Below are 27,895 nucleotides of genomic sequence, written 5' to 3'. Positions count from 1 at the left end.
ATGGCCTTGCTTGCCCGACTTGGTAGACTTTTTCAGAGAACCAATGTGGATGGGAGAGAGACCAGAGAGGGGAGGAAGGATGCTGGACTACCATCTGAGAGTAATGAAGGACGAAGGAGGTGGACTTGGCGAATGTGGAGTAAGTCCTGGGAAGTGGATGTTGAGCTTCCTGGTAGGGGTGGCCTGAGCTGGCCTTTCTAGTAATGTGGAACTGGAGACTCTGGGTAGCAAAAAAACTTCCATGGTTATCACAATTCTTGAATCATCAAGGATTTTTAGAACAGTACTTTTCCATCCCCTAAGGCAGGAGTTGGCAAGGTCAAAGATGTTAGGCTATGAACTTCAAGTCTTGACTTGCACTGGGTATTGTGGGTGTTACTTGGGGACAGAATGAGACCATCAGGAGTGACAGCGGGTCTAAGCTATGCCAGTTTGAGGGAGGGAATACCTGCACTTCAGTCCATGGCTTCTTTTAGCTCCTGTAGTTATCTGACAGTCACAGGGAAAAAAATGTTGCTCCAGACCATGATGTCATGTTCTCAAAACTACTCTGACCTCCTGTTTGTGACAGTGCCTTCCTTACCTTTCTTTATCACCAATTGTGGGTAGCAGCCATTTCTATACTGTAAACAAAGAACAAGCAGTTGATAGATCCAGAGGGGGATTCTATTTTTATTTCTGGTATGTTTTGTGTTTCAGGGGAGAAGTTGATCATTGTGATGAACATATTCTCCCCCTGCCTGACTTATTAAGCCAATTCCTTGGCTTAGAGTAACAGGTTGGATATCTGAGCATCTCCAAGATCTCAAATACTTGTGATAGTGAATTTGTAGTCTGACTTGTGAAACCACAGGGCTCAGGGCTCTGAAGTCAAGTTGTACCCTGAAGAAGACATCTCTCTGGTCCTCATATGCATGTTTAAGGGGGAATGAGGAAACATCTGGCTACTGGTGGTGTCACTAGTTTACAGGCATTTTTCCTTCTCTTTGGTAAGTCCACACTCTTTGCATTCTCACATCAAATATTCTCATATTCATCTACCTACAGTGGCTTACAGACAGACATCATCCCCTATACCTGTCATGAGCAAGGAGCAGTTTGAGAAGGAAGAGAACAAGCTGATCAAAGAGATCCAGCTCACTACACAGGAGACAAATGAGCTGAGAGATCGCCTGATCTATGTGACCGAGGGATCCATGAACAAGAGGTATACCTTGGTCCAAAACCTGCAGTGTTAGTCCGGGGTCTGCAATGCCTCCCTCATCTTATGCTTTAAAAGGGGTGGGTTCTAGGAAGCTATACCACCAGAACATAGTTGGGTCTCACTTCATGCCCCTAAATACTTATTAGAGGAGAGGCCACAACTGAAGTTTTGTCAGGAGCGAGAAGGGAAATAGACTCTTTTGATCCCTCCACTTGAAAAGAGGAACTTGGAGTCTGAGTGAAGAACTCAGGGAAAGAGGCAGTGATGATTTCCTAGGGTTCATTTGGAAAGCCTTTGACAGGAGGTTTCTAGGTGATGTGTGTTTGCAGTTGTGTTTTTACTTGTCTCCCAGGTGATTGAGTGCTGGCACCTCCAGGTAGCAGCTGGAGGGGCCTGGTCCCACATGGTTCTTCTCAGTGCTTGATTAGAATGCCTGAAGTTCATGCCTGTTCCTGTTTGTCTGTGTGCCTTACACTCTGAGGCAGTAATGTTGCATGCATTACTCTACCTCTCATTGTGTTCCCTTTGTCTCTGTCTCTCTTTCTCTTTCATTCTCTCACTCTTTGTTTCTCCATCTTGTGTATAGGTCTAAGTCTGTGAGTCTGTGCATGCACAGATACAGACCTGTGAATATGTTTTGTATGTTTTTATTTCTCTCCACAATTTGGAATCTAGGGTAGGTGTTTTGGCCTGAGGATTTACCTGCCTAAAAGTTTCCAGGTGAGGTGAGTCCTTAGGACTGGTAGTCCCCACTTTAAATTGCATTGCATTTTGACTATGTGGTCACAAGTGTTCATACATTTGTATCCCTTGGGCAGTTTATAATCTGTGGTGATGTCTGGCACCATCTCCAGAATTATGTCTAATAACTGTCTCTACAATATTAGGTATCCAGTATTTAGAATCCCTTTTATGGAAACAGGGGAAACACCATCACAGCTGTTTGGTGGGTAAAGACAGGTAGCCTAGGCTCCTGAGAAAATAACTGCTTAGTCTGCCCTTCAGGCCTACTGAGTAATGCAGGGAGCCAGGGCATCCTCCATCTGGATACCTAGCTTCTGGTGTCCAGGGGCCAGGATAGCCAGTTTCCCAAGGTGAAGAAAATCCCAGCATTTAGAATGCAGTGTGTGGTTTCCATGGCTGCAGTAGTCCAGGACCCAGCCTGAGTTCATGTGTTACTAAAAGCCTAAGTTTATGGAGTTCTGTCTTCCTGGGGCCAGGCCCTACCACAGGCCAAATGGACACTATAAAGAACTGAAATTAAAGGAGAAGGAGATCATGACATTCCTACACGAATTAGAGAACAAGAACATGGAGGCCCAAGAGAACAAGCAGGAGCTCAAGAAGGAGATAAATTTCTATCGGTAAGTTCTTGTCTGGGAGGCCATCACTTGTGAAATGGCCATTTCTACCTTCCTTTGTTTCTGGTCGGGAGACTGCAGGTCTGGTTCTATACTTTATGCTTTTTAGGCATCAGTGTCCCTTGGATTTTTGGACTCAGTTTTCCTAGGTCTCTAGGAGACTGTTACCACTGCCAGTGTTCTCCAGGCATCCTCAGGAGCCTCTAGACAGACAAGTGATTCAGATCATCAGAAGGTTATTATGCTGTACTGGGCCTCTGTGGCTCAGGCCGGGTTTTACAGAGCTAAGTGAGGTGTAACACAAGGATAGAGTGCCCTCCCTTTGGTTCTAATGACTACCCTGATTGTAGTAGCACCCTACTAATTGGTATTGTCCCAATGCATGGGCTGTCATGAGTAGATGGAGATCCCTCTTTCTTTTGGGAAAACATGGACCCTTTTGGGTGTTTGGACTGCAGCACAAATTTCTTCTTCCATGAAATGGCTATTTGGTGTTTGTACAGCTGTCATGGATGTATTCTGGTGGATTGTATTAGGTCTTCATGGGAATCAGGGTACAGGTCAGGTTAATGGGACCTGTAAGTATAAATGGGTGGAGGAGGCTGCAGGAACTTACCATGCAGACTGTTTTTCCAGTAACCTGCACAGCCGGATCCTGCTGGAGAAGAATCATATAAAGAAGAAGTTGGCGATATTGCAGCAGGAGAAGAAGGAAGTACTGGCTGATTGGGCCATCATTCGTCAATGTTTGATGGAGTTGAACCTGAGTGGTACAGAAGAACAGGAGAAGACCAACAACCTGGAGACTCAAGAACATCAGGTAGGGACAAACAATTCGGCCAGGCTTTGACTCTCTGATAATTGGCACAATAGAATCTATCTTTGCTTCCTCCCACCAACTTTCTAATCCATCCTTCCAAGCAGCCGCCATCCTCATGGAATGTAGCTGTTCTTTGCTCTTTTTTCACACAAGTTAGCCTCTTGTGAGACTCTGAATTAGCCTCTTTTGAGGCACTATTACCACTGGCAAGTGTACCTTTCACCTCTGCTTTAGTCTGCAGTCCACTCAGGCTGACAAGTGAATAACATGTCACATTCTTGCATGCATGTCTTCAGATAGGTGGAATGCTATGTGGAGGTTTGAGTGAATTCTAGGTCCCATCTGCAGATTTCACATCAGTAATTTCAGTTAGAATATTAATGTTGACTGTCAAGTAAAGATGAGGTAGTGTGAGATAAAGGTCTGACAGCTGCCATGCCTTTCCCCACCATTCCTGTGTCTTAATAACTGCCTTCCTCTCCCAGGTCTCAGAAACTGCTAGAGATCTGGGATTGGCCACACCTAAAGAAGAGACCATCTTGCAAAATGAGTTGTCATGCCAGGAGGCCCCTGCTGACCCTGATCTCCAGCATCCAGAATTTTCCTCAGATGAATCTTCCTCATATGAATCTCTTTATATCACATGTCCTGAATGGGAATAGGCCCTAACTAGGAAGCCATGGCTGATTCAGGGTGTTATTGCCTTTTCTCTTCAGACAATTCCTCTTGGCAGAGAACGGAGGTGACTGCACTGCTAACAAATGTCCAAGAGGAGTAACAGACTATAGGTCTGTGCTGCTAATAGTGAAGAAAAAAGATGAACAATAATTTGTTTATAGTTTTGTTTGAAGTTTTCATTTTTTGTTCTTTGAGTTGTTGCTATTTTATTTAGAAGTTATATGTTCTTATTCTTTTATTTCATTGTTTATTTTTGCCTTTATCTCTATATTAATTGAAATTGTAAAACCTATTTTTAAAAAATTCTATTTCTTATGCAAAAAATGGATTTGCAAGTCGTGACTTTTGAGACCATCTTCTTTATTCAGGTGTTCTATCCCCTGCTGTAGACCTAGAACTCACATCCAGAGATGGATCTTTGTAAGTTCCATGCAGCCAGGGCTATATAGTAAAGTCATAGCCACCTAGGGGTATACAAGGTGATGAACTTTTGTGTATCAATAATTTTATTTACCCCATGGAAACACACTTGGTGATGTAATCACTGCCATATTGCTTCCATGGTGACATGAATTCTCATACTCCTAACTTATAGCACTGTGTAACACACATTCATTCATGATCCTGTGAACCAGATACTGAGGAATATACAATCATTGTTCTAGAGCTGCTGAGAATATAAACACATTCAGAAAGGAATACAAAATAAATCAGGAAGGCCAGAGCCATATGCCTCAGTTTACTTGCAACAGAGCATCAGTGATTGAGGCGAACAATAGCTTCCCTTTGGTTCTGGCCTGAAAGGGTCAGAGCCATTAACTGGGAGAAAGTTCAGGGGTCGTCCCTCCTGAAAGGGAGGGATGTCTAAACATGGATTTCTGTGAGCCAGAGTTTTTCCTTGTTTCTAGTCAAGAGTTAATATTTACCCTGAGAGGAAAATGTCCTTGGGTCTGCAGATAACAGTTTCTTCTTGTGAAGTTTGTTCTCTTTCTGAGGAAATGACTCCAAAAATGATAATATTGTCTGCCCGGTGCAACTATGTAAAAATGTTATTGTTTGGGCAAAATTTGCAAAGTCATAACCCATGTTTTTAACCTGTAGAAATCAGTAAAGCTTTGCTACTTGGCATCAGGTCAGTAGTCTGTCTGTTTATTTAAGGCATTCGCGAAGCTCATCTTCATCAAGTGATAACCACACAGCAGATATAATGACCTTCCATTTCTTGCTGGAAAATAGCTTTTAATAGATGCTGTTGTCCTTGACCATAAACTTGCTTTGTTTTGCTGTTGCTGATTAGACTTATGTTGATCATTTATGTGAATGGGTGTTTTTCCTGCTGAATGTAATACTGTATGTGGCTCCTCCTGAGGGACAATTCCCTAAGATCACAGATGGAATCACAACCATTCCTGGAGATGATTGTTAGGTACCATGTGGGTCTTCTAGTGAGTAGCAGAGGCTCTAACCTGTGAGGCATCCCCACACTTCCTGCAGTTGGCTTTTGTCCTTCCAGTGAATATGCTGTATTAGATGAACAGGATCAAATCCACTTTAGTGGAGAATCTCAGGAGACCTATAGTTACAGTGCCTGACCTGCACATACTCATTGTCCCAGGCTGCCAGGAATTTATACACGGCTCTGATATTACCACTGCTATTTCTGTGTTTAGAGCCTTTAATTGAACAAAAAGAGGTGGAAGGAATATTGTGGGTTGCTGTTTGTGTGCTCTGCTCCCTCAAGAGTCCCTAAAAACAGGTGTAGTCAGGTGAAATTTTAATTTATCAGATAAGGCTAGAGGCTCTTATTGGGCAGGGGGAAGAAAGGCAGAGCTGAGATTTTTAGAGAGGGGAAGTGAGATGGAGAAGAGAGAGGGTATGAAGGACAAAATATGGAGGAATAGGAAGATGGTGATGGACTACGGGGCTCTAGGGGCCATAAGTAACTGAGGATTTCATAAATGGGAAATAGAGTAATGTAGGTACATTTTCCTGATCTAAGTGTGCAGGTTGTATTTATATGTGTTGAGTTTTGCATTGTTTGCATGGGCATTTTGTGGTTGTAGATTTCCCCTAATAAATTTGTCTGGCATATTACAAGGGTTTTGTGTTATTATTTTAAGAGGTAAAGGGGAAGTGTGAGTGGCAGCCAGCTCACTGGAGGCTAGCCACAGGTGGTGGATGGCATTGGAAGTATGAACAGCCTGGCAGCAGCTAAACATGGGAAACAGGGCAATAGTGCTACATGGGGCTGGCCACTCAAGGTTAATGAGATCGTCTTTCCTGTCCCTAACCACTTTAGCATGGATTGGGTTTTGTTTTTATGTTTTGCTGTTTTTCTTTTTTGTTTTTTTGTTTTTTATTTTTTTGCTATAAGCTACAATAATGTATTTCTTTTTGTTCTAAGCATAGTAGCAAACTGTTGAATTGAAAAAAAAAAAAAAAGATCCCCCATGACCTGTTTTTTTTTTTTTGCCTGTGATCCAAGCCCTCCCCAAACTGTGTAAAATCCCTGTGTGATAAGTTTGTTGCAAAGTTGCAGTCTTAACACAAGAACAGTGTAGGTGGTGAAGTGAAGGGTGTAATGTGTAGGCAGCTGCATGCCCAAAAGATGGCCTGGACCTCCAGTACACCAGCGCCTTAAACAAAGCCATTGCACAGGTGCCAGCCCGAATCTGGCACCAAACCTTCAGAGAGGGTGTTACACATCAAAGGGCCCGACATACTGACGAATCCCAGGAGGACACATAGCTCTCCACAGTACTGGGGTGGATATAGGCGGTCCTCCAGGGGTTTCCCTGAGTTCCCCAGTAGCATGGAGGTGTTCCTGAAATAAAGAAAGCTGTTGAGAAGAATCTGACCTTGTTGCATCTTTTCTTGCTGGACAAGGTGAGCACAACAGTAATGGGGAAATCTGGAAGAATATTGGGTGGCCTAGGGCAAGCCAGCTTCTGTAAGCACTCAGCATACATACCTATTATCCCTGGCTGTGTCTACTCTTATCCATATTTGTACATGTAAGAGACTTTTCTGTCAGCTTCTGTAATTTGTGAATAGTTATTTAATTTGGGTTATAGAAAAGTTTACTGTAAGAATGGCATATTGAAACATGATTCCCTCCACCCAAATTCAGAATAGCTACAGTCACAGTCCTGTAGAATACATACTCCTCTTGCAAACAAAACAGGCTCAGAAACCAAAAAAAATAAACAATAAATAACAACAAAAAAAACCCATCCACACAGATCAATTTTAAGAGTTCAGATGTCATAGGATCTATTTTCTTCTTTACATGGAATTTTAACTCCAGAAAGGAAGGCAACATAAAGTGAATTACCATGCTGTGTGGCCTACTGTGGAAGGAGAAGTGACTTGGGCATTTCCAGTACTGTATATAAAGAAGGTATTCATGACAAAGTTGCCTCCACAGTTGGGATTTGCTGCACAACTCATAAAAGTCTCTTCTTGGTCAAATCCCCCTAAGTTCTCCCTGATTTAATCCTAAGAAAAGCCTTGAGCTGCAGTGCAAGGAACAAAGATTCAACCCAAGACAGCCACCACCTTGTAAGTGACTAGTAGAGGCTATCCTACCTATGCATGTCTTGAACCTAAGTAGCCAAAAGTGGCTTTCCCTGTTTCTCCACAAGAACCAGCTAAGGAACTGTGAATCTGAACCAGCTACAACAGTCTCCAGGCCCAGTCCCCTGCACTCCTAAACTTAGACCTGACTGAAAGAAAAGATGGGAAAAATCTAACAATAATTCCTCTGATTACTACTATTGCTGCTAACATAATCGTTATTGTTGTTATTCCCAGGGAAGGCCCTGGGTCTACACTGTAATAAGCAATACTATTGATCTCTGTTCAATAGCTAGGCAGCTGTCAAAGCATCTCACTTAAACAACATCAATGTGAGGTCTGGATTTTTATCATCAATGACAGATAAGGAAGCCAAAGCTCAGTATGATGGACCCACTTGCCCAAGACTGTACTTAGCATGGCGCTGAGAAAATGTCAGTCTGATTATGGTCACCCACGCTTCCTTCTCTGATACCACACCCAGCTGGCAGGGTAACAGACCATCTGCCCATATACACCTTTGAATTAGTCCTGACCCCCTCATCACTGCTCCCCCTAGTGGTCAAAGTGATCAATACTCTACTCCCTACAAGCAAGAGTGAGCAAGTCCTCATCTTGTGAGGTGAGTGAGGACTGAATGAGGCACAGGGGAGCCTGGTACTCTCAAGGGTCCAGTCATGAGGCTGTGGCTCTCCAGCTGGCTCCACAGCCCACTCCCTCACCCTGTCCTTGATTTGGTGATGTGCTGAACCCATGCTGGTATAATAGCCATGTTTGCTTTCAACTTTCTAGCTCCTATTAATTCTGTCTATCCAGAAAGGTGACAAACTTACTCTGCTTAAAAAGAAAAGCAAGTCTGAAACACAAGAAAAATAACACTAATTTTGTTATATTTTGGTTTTTTGAGACAGGGTTTCTCTGTGTAGCTCTGGCTGTCCTGGAACTCAATTTGTAGACCAGGCTGGCCTGGAACTCAGAAATCCACCTGCCTCGGCCTCTCCAGTGCTGGGATTAAAGGCGTGCGCCTTTACTCCCGGCAAAAAATAAAACTTTTATGCTTTTATTTTACTTATGATTTTTCTTTTAAAGTCCAGATCTACCCTCTGTCTCTTCCACATCCCATACCTCCTCCCCTGTCCCTCCTCTGTCCACGAGGTTCCCCAAACCCACCCCACCAGACCTCTAAACTTGCAGAGACCTCAGTCTCTTTAAGGTCAGTTGCATCTTCTCTGACTAAACCCAAACCCAGCTATCCTTTCCTGTATATGTGTGAAGTCATAGCCACCTAGGGATACACAAGGTGATGGTCTCTTGTGTGTGGATCATGTGGCTTACCCCATGTACACACACTTTAAGATGTATTCACCTCCATACTGTATCCATGCTGTCATGAATTCTCCTACTCCTAACATAAAGTACTCTGTAACACACATCCATCCATGGCTCTGTAGCCAAACATTGAGTAATATACAGTCATTGCAGTGCAGCTGCTGAGGAAATAAAAACAATCACAAAAGAATATAAAATAAATCAGGAAGGCCAGAGTCATGTGCCTCAGTTTTGCTTTTAATACAGCATCAGTGATAACCACACACCAGATATAATAACCTTCCAAGTCACTCTGGGAAATAGCTTTTGATAGATGCGGTTGTCCTTGACTACACACTTGCTGTGTTTTGTTGGTGCTAATTAGGAAGGACAATTGAAGCTCCCCTTTTGCCATAGAAGATCTAAGAATATATTGTGGAAGTACTTGTTCCAGGTGACTGTGTAAGTATTTACTGAATAGAACTGACTCAGCCTGGAGATGAATCGGACAGTTAATGTGTGAAAGAATTAATCCCCTCTCATTGATGTCAGATAAGGGCATCCTTTGGTACATATGCAGCTGGAACCATGGGTCCTCTTTGGTTAGTGTTTTGTCCCTGGGAGCTCTGGGGAATCTGGTTGGTTGATTTTGTTGTTCTTTCCAAGGGGTTGCAAGCCCTTTCAGCTCCTCCAGTCCTTCCCCGACCTTTAATATTCTTGAATTCAGAGTAACTTAATATTTATAAAATAACTGAAGGGATTTTCTTTTTCCTGTTTTTCTATTTTCTTATTCCCGTAAACTTTCTCCTTCAATTATATCAGGACTTTGTGTGTGTGTGAGTATATGTGTGTGTGTGAGTGTTTGTGTGTTTGTGCATGTGTATTTGTGTGTGTGTGAGTAATTTATGTGTTACACTTTGTTGATGTTTATTTAACTTCTCTAAAGGTTCTCAGGAAGAAGGCTTCTGGAACACACCCATCTCACTTCCACTAAGTCCTGTTCTCAAACTGTGTAGTGTGCTCACCAATAGGGATTTACCTTCAAGTTTTAGGAGACAAAACAGGGAGAAAGCAGTTGATTACTTGTATTGTCCCTCGGGCTCCCTTAACCATCAACCCAAAGGAGGTTTTCTATGCCTTGTAATATGTCTTTTGTTATGTAGTCTATGGGTCCTGAGGGAAGCATTATCACACCAAGTAATTATATATATGTGTGTGTGTGTGTGTGTGTGTGTGTGTGTGCGCGTGCGTGCAATTTTAGATAAATATAACATGGTATACTTTTTATATTTTCTCAATTATTTTATGTTATGTTATTTTTTTTCTTTTTTTATTAGATATTTTATTTACATTTCAAATTTTACCCCTTTCCTAGTTTCCCCTCCAAAACCCCCCTAATCCTTCCCTGCTGCCCCTGCTCCCCAACCCACCCACTCCCATTTCTGGTCCTGGTATTCCCCTATACTTGGGCATAGAGCCTTCACAGGACCAAGAGCCTCTCCTCCCATTGATGTTCCCTCTCTTCTTCTGCAATGTTCTTTCTCCTCCTTCAACAACTACACTTCTCTTTTTCCATTCTTTACTTCATATCACGTGTACCAGGCTATAGCTCTCTCTAGAGCTTCTTCTTTTCATATATGGTCTTCCTTTTCTTTCATGTCTTCTATGGTTACTCCAAGTTATGTACTTACATCTAAAGATTGGGAGATAGGAAACACAAATGATCAACATCATGTGGAGTTTGTTCTTCTTGTGTATGGTTTATATCACTCAGTATATTTTGTAGGTTCATGCATATAGCTGAAACTTTCTTGATTTCACTTTTCCTCACAATTGAACAATGCATTGTGTGTTTATGCCCTGTTTTCCTTATCTTTTCATCAGTTCAAGGATATTTAGATGGTTTAAATTCCCTACCTATTGTGACTACAGTGCCAATGAACATAGATGAGCAGATTTCTGTGGAGTTGGATGTCATTCCATTGGACCATAGGTAAAAGAGTGGAATGTTGAGTCATATGGTAGATTTACTTTTAGCTCTTTGAGATTTCTCCATATTAATTTGGAGAGCAGATGTATCAATATGTAAACTCAGGAGTTAGGGTTTTCCTTTCCCCACATCATTTTTTGTATTTATCATCATTTCCTTTTAAATTTTTCCTTTTTTCATGTTTATTGAAAATATTTTTTCTTTTCTTATTAGATATTTTCTTCATTTACATTTCAAATGCTTTCCCAAACATGCCCTATAGCCTCCCCCAGCCCTGCTCCCCTAACCACTCACTCTCACTTCATAGCCCTGGCTTTCCCCTGTACTGAGTCATAGAAAGTTTGCTAGACCAAGGGGCCTCTCTTCCCAATGACGGCCAACTTGGCCATCTTCTGCTACATATGCAGCTAGAGACATACTTTCTGGGGGTACTGAAAGTTCATATTGTTATTCCACCTACAGGGTTCCAAATCCCACCAGATCTTGGGTAATCTCTCTAGCTCCTACATTGGGGGCCCTATATTCCATACCATAGATGACTGTGAGCATCCATTTCTGTATTTGCCAGGCACTGGCATAACCTCACATAAGACAGCTATATCAGGGTCCTTTTAGCTCATTCTTGCTAGCATATGCAATAGTGTCTGAGTTTGTTGGCTAATTATGGGATGAACCCCCAGGTCTGCAATCTCTGGATGGTCCATCCTATTCTCTTATATCCAAACTTTGTCTCTGCAACTCCTTCCATGTATATTTTATTCCCTATTCTAGGAAGGAATGACATATCCACGCAGTTGGTCTTCCTTCTTCATTTTCTTGTGTTTTGGAAGTTGTATCTTGGGAATTCTAGGTTTCTGAGCTAATATCCACTTATCAGTGAGTGTATATCAAATGACTTCTTTTGTGATTGGGTTACCTCACTCAGGATGATATCCTCCAGATACATCCATTTGCCCAAGAATTTCATAAATTCATTGTTTTTAGTAGCTGAGTAGTACTACATTGTGTAAATGTACCAAAATTTCTATATCCATTTTTCTGTTGAGGGACATCTGAGTTCTTTCCAACTTCTGACTATTATAAATAAGGCTTCTGTGAACATAGTGCAGCATGTGTCCTTACTACCAGTTGGAACATTTTCTGGGTATATGCCCAGAAGAGCTATTGCTGGATCTAGTGGTAGAACTAGGCCCAGTTTTCTGAGGAACCTCCAGACTGATTGCTAGAGTGGTTGAACTAGCTTGCATTCCCACCAGCAATGGAGTAGTGCTCCTCTTTCTCCACATCCTTGCCAGCATCTGCTGTCACCTGAATTTTTATCTTAGCCATTCTGATGAGTGTGAGGTGGACTCTCAGGATTGTTTTGATTTGCATTTCCCTGATCAGTAAGGATGTTGAACATTTTTTCATGTATTTCTCAGCCATTCAGTATTCCTCAGTTGAGAATTCTTTGTTTAGCTCTATACCCCATTTTTAGTGGGGTTATTTGAATTTCTGGAGTTCAGCTTCTTGAGCTCTTTGAATATATTAGACATTAGTCCCCTATCAGATTTAGGATTGGTAAAAATTCTTTCCCAATCTGTTGGTGGTCTTAACAAAATCAGAAATGGAACAGGAGGCCTAGCAGTGGACACTGAGGAGATTGAAAGAATCATCAAGTTTTACTGCAGAAGCTTGTACTGCAGAAAATTGGAAAATCTAAATGGTATGGGTTATTTCTAAACAGTTATCAACTATCAAAACTAAATCAAAATCTGGTCTAGTAACTAACAGTTACATGAGCCCTAAGGAAATAGAAACAGTCATTAAAAGTCTTCCATTCCAAAAAGCCCAGGGCCAGAAGGTTTTAGTGTAGGATTCTACGTGACATTCAACAAAGAGCTAATACTCCTCAAATTATTCACAAAATAGAAACAGAAGAAACATTGCTAACTCATTCTGTGAGGTCATAGTCACTCTGATACCCAAACCACACAAAGTCTCAACATGGAAAGAGATATTCAGTCCAATTTCTCATTTTTAACCTTTCCTAGCAAATTTTCTTATCTTGCTAATAGGGAAGAACATGTCTTCCTTGTGTATTTACAGTTGTGAAATTAGGCACTGCTATAGGACAGAAGGTGATTGTGTTGTAAGAAGTGATGTAAATTGCCAGTGCCTGGCAAAACAGAAGTGGATGCTCACAGTTATCCACTGGACAGAGCAAAGGGTCCCCAATGGTGGAGCCAGAGAATGGACCCAAGGAGCTGAAGGGGTTTGCATCCCCATAGGAGGAGCATCAATATGAACTAACCAGTACCCCTAGAGCTCCTTGTGACTAAATCACCAAAGAATACACATGGTGGGACTGGTGTCTCTAGGTGCACATGTAGCAGAGGATGGCATAGTTGGTCATCAATGGAGGAGAGGCCCTAGGTCCTGTGAAGCTTCTATTATCCAGTAGAGTGGAATTCCAGGGACAGGAATGGGAGTGAGTAGTTTGGGGAGCAGGGAGTAGGATGAGCAGTTAGGGGATTTACAGAGGGGAATCTAAGAAAGGAGTTAACATTTGAAATGGAAATAAAGAAAAATATCTAATTAAAAAAAAAAAGAAGTGATGTAGAATAGAGAGAAACATGCTCATAGGGAAGCTAAAATTAGACCAGAAAACTTCTAGAAACAATGAACAAATTCAGCAGTGTAGCAGTATGTAGAATAGACTGATGTTAATCTTTCTGATAGTGTTTGGGTAAGATATTGTACTCTTAAAAAAGGGAAACTCCATTTACATTTTTATATGTAGATATGTATGCTTGTACTTTGGGAAGGTTGTATAGTAGTAGAATTCCATACTTTTGAGTAGTCTTATTTTGAAAAATAATTATAATTGTTTTCTAATCTAGTCATGTGTATGTGTGCAAGTGAATGAGAACATTCACATGTAACCCACTTGCCAGAGAATATGTGTGGAGATCAGAAGGCAACATAAATAAGAGTCAGTGTCCTCTTTCCACTCTGTGTGATCAGGTTTTCAGTGTTGGCAGCAAGGGACTTTACCCACTGAGTCATCTTGACAGCACTTTAAACTTCATGTAATTTCAATTGTGCACTCTGGGATATCACCTAAGTGACTTTCATGGGAGGCCACCAAGGGGGATTAGTAATTAGTAATTTTTGCACGGTTTATATTGCCTTAGACTTTCATGCTCCTTACATTAGTGCATTAGACATTAGGGGCTATTTCACTTTTCAAGTTTTTAACAGGTGTATTCATTTAATTAATATCTTCACATTGTTCTGGTGAAGCTGAGTTGTAGTAGAGTTACGTGAGTAGTTTACCGGTTATATCCTCACTTCAGGGTCAGAGAGGGCACAATGTATCCTCTATATTATGCCCAGAGGAGAATGCTCACTGGGGGGTATACCCTCAGTGCTTAGTACACCCAGTATGCAAATGTCATACTAACCAATTAACAGCAATCATCCTTGACTTCTATCACTTTGGGAATCTTATTTGGCACACCTAACACTAAGTGGTTGTTTCTGACCTAGGTTTTCTCTTAGCATGGCTTGGCTTGGCCCAGCTTGATACTGTGTTTAAGTTGGCACCCATGGCTTCAGAAGTAGTGTCAGTGTTCTAAGATCCCATTTGTGGGGGAGGGGAGGTTGCAAGTCACTGCCTGGTGGGTCCCACTGACCCTGCTCAGCACACCCCTTCAGCTTGCCCACTGCCTTAGCTTCACATCTGACATTGCTGTCATGTGTGAGAAGTATTTCATGCCAGTTTCCACTGTACCTTGATGTGCCTGGGTCCACTTGCTTTCTTAAGAGATAACTTGCCAGGTTTAATCAGCTCATTTATAGATCTTTCAAAGAAAGTACATATTATTTTGATTTTTTTTATTTATAGTATTCATTGGTGAGGTTTCTCATCTCTCATCTTACCCATGGTCATGTTTTTAAGTCTTTCTAAATTGAGTAACATAAATCAGACACATATAAACAATTTCTGTGGACTATAAATGATATATGAATATTTATGTATTATGAATGTATTCATATAGTCACATTTGAGATTATTTTGTATAATATTGATAATATTGCAATCTTTTTTAACTAAAACAGTTTGAAATAATTGTAGATTCGCACATCCAATCAATCTTTAGACAAGGAATATAACACAGTCTTTCAGTGTCCTAGTTCTTCAGATACAACCCTCTAGAAAACTGCACTAGGAATCCTCCAACAGGGCCTTGGTGTTGACACAATCAAGATGCCACATCCTCTCTTTACTACAAGGATCACTTCTGCTATTTAGTAACCACACCCATGGTTTTACCTATTTCTTCAGATCCTGGATTTTACTGGTGTCTTATTTACTTTTCTATTGCTGTGCAGATACACCATGACCAAATAACTTACAAAACAAAGTAATTAATTGGGGGCTTGCTGGGCATAAATCCATGGTAAAAAGAATGGCAGTAGGCTAGGAGACAGGCATGGTGCTGTAGAAGTAGCTGAGAACTTATTTCTGATTCACAAGTTGGAGGTAGAGAGAAAAAGAGACAATGCCTGGCGTGGGCTTTTGAAATCTTGAGGCCTACCCACAGGGACTTGATTCATCCAACAAGGCCATATTTCCTAATCCTTATTGAAAACGTTCAACCAACTGGGGACCAAGATTTCAAATATATGAGTCGATGTGGACCATTGTTAATCAAACCACTATATCTGGCAATCACTCCATATCTTTTCAGAATATTATATGAATGCAATCCCTCAGTGTGTTACCTTCTTGTTTCATTTGTTATGTGTCTACTTCTATAAATATAGAATCAACTTGTTGTATGTCAATGAATTATCTCACTTTATTGCTATGTAACATTTCAAAGTACAAATGCTTATGGGTGGCTTAACAATCACATTTTGGAAGGACATCTTTTGAGTTGTTTGGGGTTGGTAGTATTATAAATAAAGTGGATTCAGTTTGTGAAGAACGACCTAGATTCTTGCCAGTAGAATAGGTTGTATGGGGATCCCCAGGGAATCCCTTTGGTCAACAACTCAACTAAATGTAACCTAATTCCAGAACTGGAAACTTCAATTGACTGACTACACATAGGAGCCAGTGGCTTAAACAAGAAGTTAATGAGGCTCCAATAAGTACATACCAGATGCTCTTTTCTCAATTCACCAAAGTAATCTCCAATCCATAAAAACTGCATTCTCTCAGAGGACTCCATTTAGGCTAGCTAGTATGATGTCTATGTAGGCGTCAGCCCCATGGACTGACAGTTATAAACAGCCAGTGCTAATTAGTTTCCCAACAAGATAGACCAGACTCTGAAGAAACGTCTGACTCCAAATCTCAAGCACATTAAAAGTGACTAACATGGCTGTGTTTGAGTGGGTCACTAGGCCATCAAGCCCACCATCATAGTCTAGAAGATGGAGGTAGTATTGATAATTGTCTACATAATGAAGAAGTTCATATGAGTCTGTTTAAAGGGACCCAAGGGACTCTAGACATGTTTCTACAGCTGGATCTAATCTGTCGTTGAATGCTGGTATAAGGCACTTGCTTGTCCAAGTAAGTCACCTTGGCACCTAGTCACCTTGGCACCTCCTAGCAAGTTCAGCTCAATGATCTACTTGAATTGTTGGCCTCTGTTGGCTGCCTGGAATCCTCTGCTGTCATGACAGCAGAAGCTTTCTTCCACAGCAATGGATCTCCAGGAACTACACACTCCTCTTGCTAATGTTCTTTATTTTATTTCATCTTATTCAGCTTTTGAAACTCATTGTTTATTCAGGGGTACATTTGTATAGTACTGGCATATTGTAATTTTAGTGGAAGTTCTGAGTTCTTTTCTACAGTGGCTAAACCCACCACAAAATGTTGTTAGTTGTCCATTGTAGCCTACCAGAGTTTGGTATGCCACTGTGTGTTATGTGTGCCCTTTGGAAGGATTGCAGTGATATCTCATTGAGGCCTTAGTCAGTGTTTCTCTAAAAACTAATGATGTTGAACATCTTTATTTGCTGAGTATAATCCCTATTTAGTGACATGTTTGTTACTGATCCTGTTATATTTCCAATTGAGTGTTTTATAATGAAATTTTATTTATGAATTTTATATTTGAGATAGTAGTCCTTGTTGAAATTGGTGCCTTTCAAGTATTTACTTCTAGCTGTATCACATAACTTTGCTGGCTTCCATCACAGACTGAAAACTTTTGGTTTAAGGGAATAAAATGCAGGCTCAAAGTAGAATGCATACTTTATATGTGCAAGGTGCTGTATTCAAAACTGAGTTCAAAGAATTTGTTTTAACATTTTTGATAAAGCTCAATTTGTAATTTTTAAATGGGTTTTGCTTTTGACACGAAGCCCAAGAACAATTTCTTTGGCCCTGGATGCTAAATGTTATCCTCTGATCTTACCTAAAGGATTCTACTTGGACAAAATTATACAAGCTTTGAGACAGGTCCTGTCTAAAAGAACTGCAGGTACAAAGATGGAGCCCAAATTAAAGTAATAACTGACCAGAAACCAGCCCACCTTGAGATCCATCCCATGGGCAGGCACCAGTCTCTGACACTATTACTGATGCTAAGTTGTGCTTTCAGACAGAAGCCTAACATAGATGCTCTCTGAAATGCTCTACCCAGCAGCTGACTGAGACAGATACAGATACCCTTACCCAAACACTGGACAGAGGTTGGGGACCTCTTGCTGCAGGCAGGAGAAGGATTGGAGTCCCTGAAGGAGATGGCAACCCCACAGTAAGATTGACAGTGTCAATTAGCCTATAACCCTGGAACACCCAGAGACTGTGCCATCAACCAAAGAAGATACATGGGCTTCTCTGATGCCACTGGCACATAGGTAACAAGGCACATATTCCTTGTCTGGCCTCAGTAGGGGAGGATGCACCTAATTCCGCAGAGACCTGATGCTACAGGGTAGGGGTCGACCTAGTGGGAGCTGCCCTCTCAGAGGGGAAGAAAAAAGGAGGTAGGGGAAGAGTGGCTGCATTTGGGATGTAAATAAATACAAAATTATAAAACCTTAAAACTCTATGGTATAGGACAGTAGAACAGGATAATAGAATATAGGATAGGATAACCCTATAGTATAATAGCAGTCAGTTTGGAATTAATTTTTGAAGTTTGAAGATAGGTGGATTTCACCATATTTGTGGAGGTGCACGAGTCACTCCAGTATCAATTGCTTAAAGGGCTGTCCTCCCCCAACCATCAAAGTGCTTTAGATAACTGGTTTTTTGTTTTTTTTGATTTTTGTTTTTTGTTTTGGATGGGTTGGTGTTTATGTTTCTCTTTTGGTAGCCTGCCAAGTATCATCCTGTATGGAAACATTGGAACATAGCGGTGAAGGCTTCATGTAGACACCACCTCAATTTCTCCACATTAAATGAGTTGTGTGGGTGTCGTCTGTCCTCAGCAATGAGGCCCTCTGTCAAATTGTAGAGAGCAACCCATTGTCTTAGCCCGAGGTGTTTGGAGATTTCTATGGCCAACAACTCAATTGAATACAACCCAATCCCAGTACTTGAAGCCTTATTTTGTAGAAAGAGATGGCCAGTTGGGATTTGTATACCCTGCTTTTAGGAGACTTCATCAGAATCAGCTGCATACATTTTAGGATATATGCACAGCACCATGTTTCCATATAATCCCTCAAAGGCATGTCAATTCTCTCCCTCATTCTCTCCCTCTCTTCACCTTCTTTCCTCCTGTTTCTATCTTCTTTTGCCCCCAGTCCACCTATGAAATCTACTAAGTTTCCCTTTTCCACGGAGATCAACGAGCCTTCCCCCCAGGTCCTTCCTCTATATCTAACCTTTGAGATCTACAGATTGTAGGTTGCTTTGCATTTATTTAATGGCTGATAGCCATATATAAGGAAATGCATACCATATTTATATTTCAGGTCCGGATTACTAACTCAGTATGAATTACTTTTTGTAATTGCATCTGTTTACATGCAAACTTTATGATGTCATTTTTTAAGATCTAATAAACTATTTTTTAAAAATGGCCATATTTCCATTTTTTCATTTTATTTCTAGGAAATTAAAACATTTTAATTATTATCTACCATCTAAAAAAGGTTATTGAATACTCCACACTAGATTAAGTCTAGAAGTTATGGTACATGCATACACTTTCAGGCTCTTTATGCCCACTGTCACCAGTACACATAAATGAATGGGCAGGGGGACACCATGAAGCTGAATACAGCTGTATATGTACTGCTTAATGCAGGAAGATGCTGTCATTTTCAGCCGTTTTGTCTAAACTGTTTAAGTAAAAACCTATGAACAGAGTTCAAATACAGGTTTTGAAGAGACTTTCTACAGAATACTTTAAAACATAGGAGCTTTTCCCTTACACAAACTGAGATACAAGAATACTTTGTCTCACCGTGTATCCCTTCCTAGGAAGAAGTCTCAGTAAAGCACTCAATTTTTCTAGGGAAGATTTTTGATGCTGCTCAGGAAAAGGAAGGAAATAATCGTCTTAATTCTTCTTAAAGGATACAAGAAACATCACTAGATATAACTTAAAGTTGGTGGGTTTTACTTCCCTAGAAGGAACATCCATACTGTTACATGCATACAGTTATAGCAAGTCTAGGTGTGTTAACAAACCAAGGCATATTCAAGTATAATAAGATTTGCTTGAAAGTAAAAAAAAAGTACATGAGATTTCAGCATTAAAATCATATTCTCAATCTGAATACATGTTATAAAATCAATGCAGAAGTGGTTGCCATATTTTTACCATATTACAAAAAGCAATTGGTACCCAAGTCCATAAAGGCAGCAACAAAGCAGCTTGTCGACTGAAGATTATTGCTGCAAATCAGACTGCATTCATTGCTCATTGTAAAAACACTGGTGTTTTCAGAAGTTGGGAATCTCCACAAAATTGTGGCTTGTTTCTACACTTCTGTCCCTTCAAAACTTTTTAAGTAGTAATGCTAAAATCCCGAGGTCTGAGATCCTGAGTCAATATCTTGCCACTTCCTTTCTGGTAGCTTGAGATTCATAGTGACAACTGACCTTGTGTATCCATTTTTCTCAGTAGAGTCTCATTCTGTAGCATGGGCAAGGATTTTATCTTCCCAAAGATGTATTACTTATATTTGTATAGCAGGACTTTTTCTTTAGGGAAGGAATTCAATTGTGCTTCAATATATTAGATGCTACAGGTGGAGCAGAGTCATATAATGTTATCTGTATCCTGCGTAGGCTCACCAGCTAATGTACAAGGATTGGACAGTGTTCCAGGGCAACAGTCACAGAAAAACCTATCAGGTCTAATGAATTCTACACATGATGTCATTTTTTAACAGCTGAGTAATACTCCGTTGTGTAAATGTTCCACAGGTTCTTTATTCCTTCTTCTGTTGAAGGACACATAGGCTATTTTCAGTTTCTGGTTAATATAAGTAGAGCAAACATAAACATAGTTGAGCAAGTCCTTATGGTAAAATTAAGCATCCTTAGGGAATAGACCCAAGTTAGATCTGGAGGTAGATTGATTCTCAACTTTCTGAGAAACTGCCATATTGATTCTAATAATGGCTGTGCAAGTTTGCACTCCCACCAGCAACGGAAGAGTGTTCCTGTACAAAACCTCACTGTGTTACTGATTACTGATAGGCCTGTCTTTTTGTGTTACTCCACCATGTTCCCTTGTAGTTTCTAATATTCTTTTATACTTTTGTGTACTTAGTGTTTTGATTGTTATATGTCCAGGAGACTCTATTTTCTGTTTTAATAACCTGGTCTTCAGACTGATTCTTCTAATTTTGCAACTATTACTTTCTCTAGAATAGGAAAATTTTCTTCTATGGTTTAGGTAAAAATATAGCTGAAATGCCCAACAAAGGGGAGGTAGAACCTGTAGAGACCATATCCAGAAGTTAGGCATGGCCTCCCCTTGCAGGATAGGGACACCCACCGATCTCAAAGTTTCTAATCCAGAAATATTCCTGCCAAAAGGAAGAACAAGGACGACAAATGGAGCAGAGATTGAAGGGATGGCCATCCAGGGACTGCCCTACCTGGAAATCCACAATGTCTGCAGACACTAAACCAAACACTCTTGCTATGGTCAAGAGTCACTTGCTGACAGGAATCTCCTGTGATGGTTCTTTGTGAGGTGTGGCCAGCAACTGACCTTTGGAGCCAGCCATTACACTGAGCTCAGAGAATCTGGTAGGGAAGCTTGGAGGAGCAGAGGAGGATTGCAACTCCATTGAAAGAACAACATCTGCTGCCCCCTCCACCTAGGATACCCCAAGTCTAGCCCACAAACCAAGAAGTGTACTGGGAAGAAACTATAGCTTCAGATACATTGTAGCAGAGAATGGCCTTGCTTGACAGCAAAGGGTGGGTGGCTCTTCCTCCTATAGAGGTTTGATGTCCCAGTGTAGTAGAATGCTGAAACAGTAGGGCAGGAGAGGGTCGAAGTTGGGGGTGTACACTCATACAGGCAATGTGCAAGGGAACAGGGCAGATGGAATTTTTTTAAGGGTTAGTGGAAGGGTAGCCAGAATGTGGTATTTCATTTGAGATATAATTTAATGGAATGATTAATACATAAAATTTAAAAATACATATATGCAAGCCATTTAATTTAAATAATAAAGCTCAAACAGAGATACTGGGGTGAAAACATGCCAGTTCAGAGAGTCGGGGAAAGCACTCAGCTCACCTTCCTACTCTGCTAATCTCTAAGAAGGAAAGCATTCTTTCTCCCTCTCCACACTGTCTTAAATATCCTTCAACATAAGAACCTTCCTTTGGTTTAGTTATATTCATTCCCTTTCAACTGGTTAATCATTCTGCCACTTGACCTTGAGTTGACTTTCTTTTGCTTTGCAGTAAAGGTGTGTGCAAGGGCTGAGCCACAGACAAGAAAGTGCAATAAAATAAAAGCTCTTGGGTTGAAGGTCTGTGCCAGGGCTGACCTCACAATAAAAAGTTTTGGTTCTTTGAGTTTTTGTTCTTGTCTTTTTTAGCAAATAGCACAATCTTGAGGTTTGCAATGTGATCAAAAAAGCCTGCAACAGATGTCAGCAATGTTCCCTCACTTATAGAAATCAAGCCCCCTGACAAGTGCTCTGGAAGTTTCCAGGTATGTCTGAGTGCATCATCATGGGACCACGAGGATTCCAAGGGCATCAGAACTGGGCTCTTGAACCTGTTGCACATGGCATTAAGAAACCTAAAATGCACCAAGGAGACCCCTGATCCTCACCATAAAAGATAAGTTCCTCAACCCTCTTGTCACAAAATTTACTGCAATATGTCACCATTTCCTGACCTTTGCTCATTGTCCTGTGTGCTTCTGAATGGAAGTGTTGGTGTCCAGGGGTCACCTGCCACTATAGCTACAAACATTTTGTTTTATGTCCAGCCCCTATTTCAGATTGTTGTGGTAATATGCCTGCCAATCACTGACACAGAAAAATAACTTGACTCAGAGCAGGGTCATGGTGATCACATGCTGTTATGTTCTGAATGACATTTGTTAATCTTAGAGTGTGCCACAAAGATTATTAGGACCCATTACTTTCAGAGTCACTATGCACTCTTATACCTACAATGGCCTGATCAGAACTGGGCAGTTCATATCTGCTCCCTATGGCTTTTTTTCGTTTTTTTTTTCTTATAATTTAACAAAGATAGATGGTTGGAGCCATGGCTCAACACCGAAACCCTGAGTTATGGTTCTCATCGATCAGCTTTAGGGTCTACATTCAATAAACTATCCCTGTTTAACTGAAATAGGTGTTTGTGTGATTTGTGGGACCAATCATGAAACCATACACAAGTTCCTAGGCCTTTGCTCTGTCAACTGATGTATGTCAATTGTATTTTCTTATACTTTCTGCCTGCATGCCCCAACTCTGATATTTTTTTAAAGATTTATTTATTTATTATATGTAAGTACACTCTAGCTGTCTTCAGACACTCCAGAAGAGGGCGCCAGATCCTGCCGCAGATGGTTGTGAGCCACCATGTGGTTGCTGGGATTTGAATTTACCTTCTGAAGAGCAGTCGGGTGCTCTTACCCACTGAGCCATCTCACCAGCCCGATATTTTTTTTTTTTCAGACAGAATCTCATGGTATAGCTCACAGAGGGCTGTAAGCAATCCTGATTGGTGACTTTGGTGCAGAGTGGAGAGGCCACACTCAGACTGAGGGCCATTTCTTTGGTAGATCTAATATTTCAGTTTCCTCTGCTAACAGATGTCCAGATTGTTGCCAGCACCATGATGGCTGCACATTGATCTCCTAAGGCATCTTAGGGCAACTATCAAATGCTAAGCATAAGGCTTCATGGGTGTAAACCCTAACACACACCCACAGTGCAACCTGCCTTGAAGTCTCTGCCTGGATGTGGTTTCATGCACCAGTACAGGATGAAACGGAGAAGTTTTTGAATGCATAGTCAAACTGGCGTGAAGTCTGAGTAGATTTAATGTCTCAATTCAGGAGTTGACTAGGCCAAAGCTGTTATCATGAGAATAACTCCAAGTCTTTACTTTCACTGATCATCAGGAGTCATAGAGGGTCTAACATGCACCATTTTAGGGAAGGGAATCACTGCACATCTCTCCCATAGTTCTTTTAGCTTCAGTGGCTATCTGACAGTAGTACCAGGGAGAGAACTGTGTTTCAGGACATGACCTTATGATCTCTGACTTCCTCTCATCTCCTGTCACTGACAGTTCACAACAGTTTATCACCAGTTGTGGGTGGCAAGCATCTCTGTGCCGTAACCAAAGACCTCTCAGAGTGGATATACCCAGTCAGAGATGGGATCCTATTGTTACTGCTTTGGTGTTTGGTGTTTCAATAGGGGGAATTGATAGTGTGATGACAATATTCTTCACTTGTGTCACTATTTAAGTCAAAGCCCTGGGCCTAGAGTAACAGGGTAGGAGATCTCAGCATCTCCAAGCACTCAAGTACTTGTGAATAGTGAATATATCATTTGAGTTGTGAAAGCTCGGAAGTCAGGGCTCTGAAGCCAAGTCACACCCAGTACAGTTGATACTAATCCTGGAGAAGCCATTTCTGTGGGCATGATGAGCATGATTTGGCATACAAAGGAATCTCTTGGCTGCTTACAACTGCTGGTCTTTCTAGAGTGATGGTAGAACTGAGACCCACTGTGGAGACATCTCAAGTCTGGACTAAACTCTTTCTGGTGCCACTAGTTTCCAGGCATGTTCTATTTCAGGGTGGTCTGTCTACACTCTTTGCATTCTCACATGAAAGTATTCTTGTGTTCTTTTACCTACAGGGGCTTGAAAACAGACATCATACACTGCCCATGTCCTAAGCAAGAAAGAGTTCAAAAAGGAAGAGGAGAGGTGGACCACAGAGCTGCAGCTCATTACCCAGAAGAGAAATGAGCAGAGATAGGTTGATCTCCCTCACAGAGGGATCTATGAAGAAGAGGTGTGCATTGCTCCAAACCCTGTGTTATCAGTCTGGGGTCTGCAATGTCAGCCTCATCTTATCCTTTGAAGGAGGTGGGTTCTATGAAGCTGTACCATCAGATCGTCCCTATGCCTAACCTCCTATCCATGAATGCTTCATAATGGAGACGCAGAACTTGAAGCTTGATCAGGAGGGAGATGAGAAATGGACTCTTCTGCTTCCTCCAGTAGAGAAGAAGACTTGTATTCTGAATGAAGAATTCAGGGATAGAGGCAGTGGAGAGTGAGTTCCCAGCATGCATTTGGAAAGCACTTGACAGGATGTGGCTTTGTGAGGTTCTAGGTGATGTGAGTTTATGGTGAGTGTTTGTACTTGCCTGGCAGGTGACTGAGTGCTGGAAGCTCCTTGTAGTATCTAGAGGGACCTGGTTGACCTTTTACTTCTCAGTGCATATCTAGAAGGCCTGAGGCTCATTCCTGTTCCTCTTTGTTCGTGTGCCTTATACTCTGAGACACTAACGTTGCATACATTTCTTTTGCATCTCATTGTGCTCTCTGTTTCTGTCTCTGTCTCTTATTCTCTGACTGTTTCCTTTTCTCCTCCTTGTGTGTGTGTTTGTTCAAGTCTGTGATTCTGTGTGTGCATATGTACCTCCATGTGCATGAGTTTTGTATGTTTAATTTTTCCTCCACACTTGTGAACCTAGGAGACTGTGTTTTGGTTTGAGGAGTTATCTTCATAACAATTTCAAGGTGAATTCAGTGCTGAATTCTGGGAGCCCCCATTTTATTCAAAACTGTTCTTTGCCTATGTGGTCACAGTTGTCCACACACTTGTATCCCTTGAGCAGATTAAAAGCTGTGGTGATGTCTGATCACATCTCCAGGATTATGTGTAAGGTCTGTCTCTATGGTATAAGCTATTCAGGATTTACAACCCCAGTTGTGAAAACAGGAAAAAATATAATCACAGGTTTCTGGTGGGCAAAGACCTGTGGCCTAGGCTCTAGAGAATATAAATGATTAGACTGCACCCTCCAGCCCAACTAAGTGAACACAGAGAGCCATGGAACACTCCATCTTGATGCTTAGCTTCTGCTGTCCTGGACTAGGATATCATATTTCAAAGCTGAAGATCATCCAAGTATATAGAATACAGAATGTGCTTTCCATGGCTGGGGTAGTCCATGACTCAGCCTGAATAATGTGTTCCTACAAGCCCATGTTCATGGAGTTCTGTCTTCCTATGACTAGGCCCTTCCAGAGGCTAAAACCCTTCTATGAACAACTGACATTAAAGAAGAACCAGGTTATGTTCTCTGTGAACAACTTAGAGTTGGAGAATATTGAGGCCTGAGAGAACATCCAGGAGCCCAAGAAGGAGATAAACTTCTATAAGTAAGTACCAGTTAGCAAGACAATCAAGAGTGGAATGGCATTTTCGACCTTCCTTGGTTTCTGGACTGGAGAGTCTGCAGTTCTGGTTCTACCCCTTCTACTTTCAGCCATCAGTGTGCCTTGGAATGATAGACTCAGTTTTCATAAATCTGTAAGAGACTGTTACCCCTCCCAGCATTGTCCAGGCATCCTTAGAAGCCTCTCAACAGAAGAGTGATTGTGCATGGTTATCATGCAGTACTGAGAGCATGGTTCTCAGGCAGTGGTTTAGAGAGCTGAGTGTGATATAACACAAGGATAGAATGCCCTCACTTTGGGTCTACTGATTGACCCTGATGGTATTTGCACCCTACTAATTGATGTTGCCCTAGTGCATTGGGAAGTCATGGATAGATGGAAATTCCTCTTTCTTTTGGAGAGACAATGAGACCTTTTTGGTGTTTGGGCTGCAGCAAAAATTTCTTCTTCTTTGAAATGGCTGTTTGCTGTTTGTGCAGTTGTGATGGATTTATTGAGATGGACTGTATTAGGTCTTCATGGGAGCCAGGGTCCTGGTGGGGTTAATGGGCCTGTACATAGGAATGAGAAGATGGAGCTGCAGTATCTTACTATGCAGAGGGTGTTTCCAGAAACCTACATAGCCGGCTCATGTTGGAGAAGAATCTTATTAAGATGTCCTTCACACTGGTTGGGAGAGGAAGGAAAGAGAGATTGATTGGGCTCTCATTCAGAAATATTTGGTTGACTTGGACCTGAATGGTAAAGACGAACAGGAGCACATCAGCGACCTTGAGACCCAACAACTTCAGGTAGGGACAAGCAGCTCAGTCAGGCTAATACTGTCTGTCAACATTTGCCCCATTGGAATCACTTTGCTTTCCCCTACCATCTTTCTAATCCACACTCTCAACCAGCCGCCCACCTCATGGAATGCAGATGTTCATTTCTCTTTTTATACTCACATATTCAGAGAAGTTAGCCTCTTCTGAGAAACGAAATCATTGGCAAGTGGACCTTGCTGCTTTGCTTTAATCTGAAGTCTAGGAAGGGTGACAGATGAATAACATGCCACATTCATGCAAGTGTACATGATACATGGGATGTTATGCAGACCTCTGAGCTGCTTTTAGGTCCTGGGACAGAGGTCATGCGAGGGTCATGTGACTTGAGGTGGGAAGAACCTTGTAGGGTTAAAGTCAAAATGAAAATACCAATGAGTGCTTCTCATTGTCATTAATCTGGTGGGCATGTGGGCTTCTCCTTTCTTCTTGTAATGCCATGAGGTCTCTTCCCATTGCCCAATTCTTGGTTTCCACAGATAGAAGTCAGAGTGGCAGCTTGTCAGCCCATGTGTTTTTGAGTGAGTGTTGTATGACATTTTGCCCTGCTTGTATATAACAGCAATGGTTTCAGTTAATAGATCAGAGTTAACTGTCCTGTTGAGGTGGTGGGAGACCGCAAAATGATAGCTGAAGTTGAGGTCTCCACCAAGCATGTTTTTTTAATTCTAATAAGATGTTTTCTTATATACATTTCAAATGCTATCCCAAAAGTCCATATACCCTCCCTCTTCCCTGCTCCTCTACCCACCCACTCCCGGTTCTTGGCCTTGGCATTCCTCTGTACTGGGGCATATAAAGTTTGCAATACCAAGGGGCCTCACTTCCCAGTGATGGCTGACTAGGTCATCTTCTGCTACATATGCAGCTAGAGATATGATCTCTGGGGGTACTGGTTAGTTCATATTGTTGTTCCACCTAGAGTTGAAGACCCCTTCAACTCCTTGCGATCTTTCTCTAGCTTCTCCATTGGAGGTCCTGTGTTTCATCTTATAGATGACTGTGAGCATCCACTTCTATATTTGCCATGCACTGGCTTAACCTCATAGGAGACACAAACCTGGGTCTTAATAACTGCCTTCCTCTCCTAGGTCTCAGAGACTCGAGCAAGAGCTGAAATTTCCACAGCCCAGGAAGAGAGCTTCTTGCAGAATGAGTTTCCACATCAGGAGCCCCCTGCTGAACTCCATCCCCAATATCCACAATCTTCCTTGGATGAATCTTATTCCACGCAGTTCATTTCTTCAGTGTGA

The 27,895-nt window shown here is 41.5% G+C and overlaps 1 pseudogene; it reads left to right on the top strand.

Annotated features, from left to right (window-relative positions):
- LOC147005049 (disks large homolog 5-like) lies at window positions 1-27,895 on the top strand (annotated as a pseudogene).

This window comes from Mus caroli, unplaced genomic scaffold (genome assembly GCF_978045245.1).
Source record: "Mus caroli unplaced genomic scaffold, Mus_caroli_1 scaffold_4, whole genome shotgun sequence".
Lineage (NCBI taxonomy): Eukaryota > Metazoa > Chordata > Mammalia > Rodentia > Muridae > Mus > Mus caroli.
This window is presented reverse-complemented; position numbering and strand designations above follow the sequence as displayed.